Source organism: Vollenhovia emeryi, unplaced genomic scaffold (assembly GCF_000949405.1).
Source record: "Vollenhovia emeryi isolate VEMERY1.0 unplaced genomic scaffold, V.emery_V1.0 DF940515.1, whole genome shotgun sequence".
Classification (NCBI taxonomy): Eukaryota; Metazoa; Arthropoda; class Insecta; order Hymenoptera; family Formicidae; genus Vollenhovia; species Vollenhovia emeryi.
In genome coordinates, this window is record NW_011965851.1 from 1 (window position 1) to 8561 (window position 8561).

An 8561-nucleotide genomic window follows, 5' to 3' on the forward strand; every position below is an offset into this window, starting at 1 on the left:
TTACAAAAACTTGGCGCTTCCATCCAAGCTTCCATCCAAGATCTACTCTCTCACTTTCTCTGATCGCTGACGAAAAGTGTGGCGGACAGAATTCTCTATTCCTCTCTGATCGCTGACGTAGAGTGTGGCGGACAGAAACCAACATCCCTACTCCATGACCAAAAGGAAAGGAGGAAAACGAATTCAAATCAAACGCGTTAAATACCAAATCAAGCAGGCGCTAAACTCTAATAAAGATCCTATACCTTTTCTGCTTAAATTAAGAGAACTTGAATCCGAGGACAACGCCTCAATCGCGAAATCACAGAATTATAAACTAATTCCAATAGATTTCAAGGTCAATTACTTAAATTATAAGTTTATTAATAAAGACGATCCTCGTTACAAAGTTTATCGAAATCGTTATCTCTTTGGTCCGGAAGACTGATTAGAACTAATTAATTCACACAATCGAGTCCAAATCCCCCGTAAAGCACTTAAATGTGTTGACCGAAAAACGGACGAAACACATACTTGACGGAACGTGATATTTTTGGTGACAGCGGTGGGATACTTAAAAGATTGTGTGAAAAGAAACCCATACGAACGGCGATAATAGTGAAATGCCGCTGACGCATACTCCACCCAACGAACCAGAAAACGGAGCTGAAATGGAAGAATTACGAGGAACAATTGCTCAACAACAACAGGTAATTCAACAATTTCAAACGATTCAAAATCAACGACTTCAACAACAAGTTTCAACGTCAGGGACACCTGTCATAACAGAAGCAACATTAGGTAATTATTTGCATTTCTCAATTAGAGACGCGCTAGAAGCAGTGCCAAATTTTGATGGAACAAACATACAATTTGTATATTTTGTCCAAAGATGTGAGGAAGCACTCAGCATGGTAGCTCCTTCTCAAGAAATGAATCTAGTTCGGGCAGTACGAAATAAATTAAAAGGGGACGCGCATAGGTTTATTCTCGGAAAAACTTTTAATAACATGAGAGAATTAGTTGAATTTTTAAGAACAAAAAACGGGCTTAGAGAAACGGTTTATGAAGCTCAAGGAAAGTTAGCTTATTTGTGTCAAAAGAAAGATGAAAAGGTAGTAGCATATGGAAATCGCGTTCGGGAACTAGGGAAACGAATTCTTGACGCACAAAAAAGAGAAACTGGGATAATAAGTCCTGAATTCCAAAATTCAATTGAAAAACATTTAAAGGTGAGTTTCTTACGCGGATTAAATAAGACAATTGTAATAACAAAAGAAGGAACGTTCGATGAAATAGAAGGCCGTGCAATCGAAGCTGAAAAGGAATTAGAAACCGTTGAAATGAGAAGGCGAGTCGTCCTTGCAGAAAATGCACCGGCTGAAAAACGAGCCGCGGTACGACGAGTAGAAGGGGAAATCGTGAGTTGTCAGTATTGTTATAAACGAGGTCATACAGCTGATAAATGTTGGCAGATCAATAAACCGCAGAGTAATTTTAATAGAGATCAAAATCAAAACAAACCAAATTTCCATTCACCGAAGAATACTAATGATAATTTTAAACAAAAGCCGACAACATCCTCAAACCAAGCACCAAACCTAATTAAACCAAATTTAAATCAGAATGAAGAAATAGTTTGTCGATATTGTAAGAAATCCGGGGATACATTAGAAGTTTGCCGCAAGCGTATTTACAACAACAATCTACGACAAAACACGCAGAATCAGGGAAACGAACAGATTCCCGCGAGGAAAGGGGCGACCCCGGGAAATACGAAAATTCGCCCCACGCGAGTAATTTCGGGAGAAACAGAATCAGATTCCGAACAATAAATATTACTCAAATAGAAGATGTACCATCGATTAAATTAAATAGTCAAAATTTTACGAACAATTTAAAATTTCTGGTAGACAGTGGATCAGGTCCAAACATCATAAAAAGCAATTTTGTAACACCCGATACCTTAGTGGATAAGAATGAAATTCTGAAACTAAGTGGAATCACGACACATCACGTGACCACCTTAGAGCTGGCAGTGATAGATATCTTAGGACAATCAGTCGGTTTTCATTTGGTTAAAGATAACTTTCCTATTCCGCAGAACGGAATATTGGGAACAGATTTCTTTAAACAATTTCAAGCGAAAGTCAATTATGAGCAAAATCAATTGGAATTAGGTGGTATATCTATTCCCTTTGAAGAAAAAGAAGAAACATTTATAATTCCTGCAAAAGCTATTTCAGTAATGCAAATCAAAATCGCAAATCCGGAATTGAAAGAAGGGTATGTTCCACGATTAAATATATGTAACGGATGGAGTCTACTTAGGAGACGCTTTAGTTACAGTGAGAAATGACAGGGCATACAAGTGATAAACACAAATGAAGAAGAAGAAAGGGTATACATTCCCTCAGTAAAAATATATGAATTTGAGACAGAGCAAAATTCTAACTCGGATTACTTAGGTAATTCATTCCTTAATTCCAACAGAAACTCAAATCTAAGCTCCAATACAAACTCTGTCTTGAGCAAAAAAGATTCGAATCATTTAAGTGATTCAATAACTAATTCAAACTCCAATTCCAATTCAAACTCCAATTCCAATTCTAATTCAAACTCGAACTACTTAGGAAGTTCAATTCATAATTCAAGTACTAATTCCAACTCAAAAACAAGTCCAAATGAAAATCAAATTTCATACTCAGAAAATTCCAATTTAAATTCAAGACCTTGTTTAAACGTAAAACAAGAAGATAGAGAAGAGAAACTAATCGAAGCGTTAAGATTAAAGCATTTAAATGACGAAGAACGTTTACATGTTGAAAAATTGATTAAAAAGAATTCCGATTGCTTTCACTTACCAGGAGAACAACTTGATTATACGAATATTTTAAAACACAAAAATCCGACGATAAATGATATACCATAAAACGATCCGTTGTTCGGTGGTTTATCGCGAGCACGGAGCTCGTCGGGGCCAGGTTCGCGAACGGATCGAGACACTTAGAATTTCTGGCACAATGAGTTTATTCAGGGATGTACAGGTTGCCTTGGCGGTACGAGATCGTCGGTTAGTCTTTTCGGCCTTGCCGTGAGGACGGACGATATTCGCAGGGGCCGTTACATCAGTATTTACAGCGGTATTCTACAACACGTATTTACAGCGGTATCTTACAAGTATTTACAGTGGCGGCCGGATGCGCGGTTCGCGTGCGCGCGGGAGTCGGCGCGGTGTAGTGTCGCGGGACGGGCCGAACGCGACGCGGGCGCGGGTGCGCTCGGTGTCGTCGGGCGCGATGCGCCGGCGCGGGCCGGAGATCCGAGCGCGGTGGTTCGCGAATGCGTTCGACGCGGCGCGAGATTCCGGGCTGGTCTGTTCACGTCAGACCGTGGAAAATCGAGCGGGTGCCGGTAAGAGCCTGGCGGAGGCAGAGTACGCTCTACCATCTTGTCCCTCACTCGAAAGAAAGACGGAGACCGGCCGTTCCGGACAGCAGTAATTCCTGCTGGAGGCGAGGAACACCTCATCCCCTTTGTATCCGGTCGGTCGGCTGGAGGAATTGTGTTCCTTCGGACGTTGATCGGGAGGCCCCGATGGAGGCGGAGTACTCGCCACCCCACGTCTCGGTCGTCAGAAACACGGAGAGGATTCGGGTGCGGATGCCTTCGAGCTTTCGGTTGGGCGGCGGCGGAATGTCGTTTTGGCGTTCGTTTGCCCTTTTATACCGTTTCTGCCGATTTTGGGCGCGTGGCGGGACAGCGCGCTTGCGCGCCTGGTGCGGTTCGGAGCGCGTCGTGTAGACGGCTTCGGCCGGTTCCGCGGGGTTTCGGCGCGGGTCGGTTCGGCGAGCATTCGCTGCTCGTCGAACGGCCGATGTTAGAGTTTTATGCGGCTGGCGTCCTGCGCCCGCCTCTTCGCCTGATCGTTGGATCGGCGGCATCCGGCGGTCTTAGGCTGGATCTACATAGGATGTAGTAAGTCGTGTCGGATGTCGGGAGCAGTCGGGAGCAGTCGGAAGCAGTCGTATCACTGTCGTATGTCGGTGTGCGTTCTACACTCAAGTTCAGAAGAGGAGGGATAACGCGTAGATATTTTTGAACCAGTGGGATTAGGTTAGGTTAGGTTAGGTTAGGTTGCATCAGCCGATTGCATCGTCCCGCGCGAGGTCCGGCAGACGGGCCTTTGCATAGTAAGTATTACATAGTTAACTTGAATTTGTTTAATCTTACAACGGCTACTGATATATTTCTCGACTATTGGTTAGACGTGGCCGGATTGGCTCAGTGTATGGGCCGGGCGCCAAAAAACCGGAGAGAGAGAGAGAGAGAGAGGGATAACGCGTATCCCGTCCGAAGTATTCATCTCGACCGGTGCTATACGATTTTACGTAACCTCATAATAACCGATTGAAAACTGAAGCAACTCACGATGCAAGTCGACGAATGCATCATTGAACTCGTAAGAGATAATAAGTGTCTCTATGATGAAAGAGATAAAGACTACAAAAACACCGCAAAGAAAAAAGAAGTATGGACTGCAATAAGTGAAAAATTAAAATATTCGTCGGGAGTCGATATGCCAGGTAAATTTTTTTATTTATAACTTAGTAGTAGGTCTGTAATTAATATTTTTTATCAATATTCTATGTTTAATTTTGGAAAAGAAAATGTCAAAATTGAATATAATTTATATAAAATATTTGAAAGGTTAACTAGGTTAACTAAGTATCGTTGTAACATAAAACCAAAGTCTGTGTAAAATTTTATTGTAGCTTCTAACATTGAGAAGCGATGGACATCTTTAAGGGACATGTTCAATCGGGAACATAAAAAGCAAGGTCTACCACCGTCGGGGTCCGGCTATAAGCCTTCAAAACCATGGGATCTGTATCATAATTTGTTGTTTTTAGCTCCACATATTGCTCACAGACGGTTAGTTAAAAATTGTAACATTTTCTAATTCTTTAATTTGTTGTTAAAGAAGAGAGCATTGTCAAAAGTGATTTAAATTTGAAACCTGCGGATAACTTTTACTGTGCATTCGCAAGTGTATTTTGATTTTTAATTCTAAACTCTTTTTTTCATTATATGTGCAGCACATCAACTTCATTCTTACCTTCTGAAGATCCCTCATTCGACGAAAATGTCAGTGATACTGAAGATGATGAGCAAATAAATGCTAATAGTCATGATTATTCTTGGGAATGTTATGAAGGTTCGTACATATTATAAAATCAATAATCTTTGAGAAAGGGCAACAAAGCCACGACAGGATGTACGTGTCAAAAAATTAAAATATATTAAATAAAAAACTATACAACATACGTTTCGGTTGATTATTCAAATATCTTCAGTGCACTGTCGTGGCTTTGTTGCCCTTTCTCAAAGATTATTGATTGTATATCATTGAAGCCGTTCTATTTGATTTAATTCATATTATAAATATTATATTGACACCAAATTGTTAGTTCAAAACTGTTAACTGAATTTCTAGATGCCGATGAATTACCGGAAGTGGCTGGCGAAATGGAAATGGGTGAGATATACTTGAGCACTTCCAGTGCAAATTCTTCTAACTGTACCGCGCCTGCATCGTCGATTTCCTTAAATAGTGCCTTTAACGGCAAGATAAAACCCTTGCCACCAGTTAACACTAGGAACAAAGTCACTGAAAATGCAGGCAAGAAGCTTCCCAATGTATTTTCTTCTAAAAACCGCCATGGTACGTTTACTCCATCACTTGCAAAGAATGACAGCTCTTTCGGTAAGAGAAAATTTTGCGAACCTGAAGTGGATAAATTCGTGAAGAATCAGATAATGAAACGCGACTCGCTCGAAAAAGAACTCGACAATGCGACAACAATAATATCAACAGCAGTCAAGTCCATGGCTTCTCGTGCAAACGAAGAAAAACCCAAAGAAGGATATATCAATCTTATTGAGGATGGTTTGACTAAAGTTTTACCAGAAAAAAAATTCAATGCATAATTGAGCTATTGCAGGTCGTTCAAAAGTTCGCGAACGTTGACGCATAAACACGAAGGAACAATGAACAGCCTGTTTAGATAGATTTCGATAAGCACTCTAATATTCAGTGAAATATCAGAGTGCTTATCGAAATCTATCAAAATATTTTATGATCAAAATATTTTAGGTTCGGTACAGCGTAAACATTATTTGTATCAGTATTTATGTAAATGCAAGGGATATATGATATCTGGTACGCTTGTTATGTAATGTGTAAACAATATTCGTCATAATATAATAACATGTTATAAGAAACAGCTCTAACTTATTACACTAGTTAAATTCAGAAGTGCAGCGAAAACGGACTTAGCAAATAATAATAATAATAGCAACAGCAGTCGAGTTCATGACTTCTCGTGCAAACGAAGAAAAACCTAAAGAAGGATTGTATCCATATTATTGAGGATGGTTTGAATAAAGTTCCACCAAAAAAAAATTTAATGCATAATTAATAAGCTACTGCAGGTCATTCAAAAGTTCACGAACATTGACGCAGCAAACACACTAATTGTAAACACACAAATTTGTGATTCTTTGTAAAAGAATCATGTTTCCTAAGCTGTTTAGCGCCATTTCAATTGCTGTTCTTCTCGCGATGACTTTTTCTTCGCTGAATATATCGTAGGAACTAATATAAAGTTTATCTAATTAAGTCCCAGGGCGAAAAGTATGCGCGCCTGTACGACTCGACTTAGAACGGAGTTTTCGAGTTAAAGAAATTAAGAACCAAACGCTAAAAAATTAAATAATTACATAACAAGAAGTTTAGATTGCCGGATTTCCAGCTACGCCCTATATCATCTGCCATTGCCATGGGATGTTTCCTTCGTTTGAGACAAAATATTGAGCTAGCCTTTCTCGTTGTCTCACAGCGGCAGCTGTGCCAATATTGGCACCAGTTCGTCCCAAAGGATGTAACAAATTATTTTCTCCGATCAAACTCCGCCAGCTTCCTGATACTATCTCGCCATCATTCCTGTCAAAATCAGCAATCCCATGCGAAAAGTACTGCTTATTATTTTCCGTCATAATAAAATTATGTAAGCAAACAGTCGCTTGAATAACAGCTTCCGCTGTGTTCAACTTTACAGCTAATGGTCTTTGCAAAATTTTCCATCTCGCTACGAGAATGCCAAAGGCATTCTCTACAATTCGACGTGCTCGTGAGAGTCGATAATTAAATACCTTCTACATTTAGCAAATTTCTTCTTGGAAATGGACGCATCAAATATGTTTTCAAAGGGAAGCCTTCGTCACCGACAAGAGCAAATGGGTGCACACAGTCAGTATGGGGCAAAGGACGACCTTCCGGTAGATGTATAGTGTTTTGTTCCAATGCTTCCCGTAATGCAGTTTTCGACCAAATTCCAGCATCGTTCATAGAACCTGCCAAGAAACATTCGAACATTTTTGAAGGTATAGTACATGTACCATTATCGTCAAAAGTGATTACAAATTTTAAATTATATGTTTAAATGTTTAATAGTTTAGTATTTTCTTTAATTTAATTGTATTTCTCTATAATTCTTTCACTAAACTCTAAATCAATTTCATATTTTCAATGCTTTTGACACGAGTTTTTTTTAATTCCGTCAAGTTCTTCATCCTTCATGTCTCGTATTGAAAAGTTTCAACTTACCATAATCTCCAATATCGACCCAGATAAAACGGTAGTTAGCATCAACAATTGCCATTAAGACCATGCTGAAGAAACCCTTATAGTTGTGGAATGCACTACCAGAATGGGGAGGAGCCTGGATATTACAGTGCTTTCCGTCAATTGCTCCTATGCAATTGGGAAAATTCCATTTATCATAAAATTCATCAGCGATGTGTAACCATCACTTTGAGGACATTTGAGGTATCGAGGTTGCAATACATCCCATATTGCTTTACATACTTCGGGAATGATGGCATACAGAGTTGACTTCCCAATGCGAAACCACAACGAAATTATTCGAATGCTGTCTCCGTGAGCAAGGAAGCTGCAATATTGAATGATCACATTCGAAGCATGATTCAATTAATAATAAAAATTTTCGTTTTTTATAAAAAAATAAAAACCACATGTTATATTATTAGTATTATTTATTATATGAAGTGAGTAATTCTAACCTTAACGTTGCAGCAAGACGAATTTTGGTTGAAATCGGTTCTCTGTTACTGGTTTTCTGCAATTTCGGCTTCAACAAATTGTGTAAATAATCGAATTGTTCTACTGACATTCTTATCAGTTTGAACAATTCACAATGATCAGTTGTTTGAAAATATAAAAATAAATTTCGATAAGCACCCTGACTTTCTTGAATCTCACGAGAGATATGGGGTTTCACCCACCATCGTCTTCCACGCTTGCTTTTCAAAAGATGCAATTTTATTTTTATTATTGCAATCCAAAGCAACAATAAAGTGCTTAATGTCACAGTTTCCGAATCCATGGAACACCAAATTGGACTATCGACAATATCAACTTAAGTCTTCACGAAATGATAAAGCCTTCGAAAAAATATATTAGGGTTTCTTTAAAACTCATTAAACATTCTCTTTAAAAA

General features: G+C 39.1%; 1 pseudogene; it reads right to left on the bottom strand.

Annotated features, from left to right (window-relative positions):
- Positions 1-7433: 7433 nt before the first annotated feature.
- On the bottom strand, positions 7434-8539 carry LOC105555952 (annotated as a pseudogene).
- Between the last annotated feature and the right edge of the window lie 22 nt (positions 8540-8561).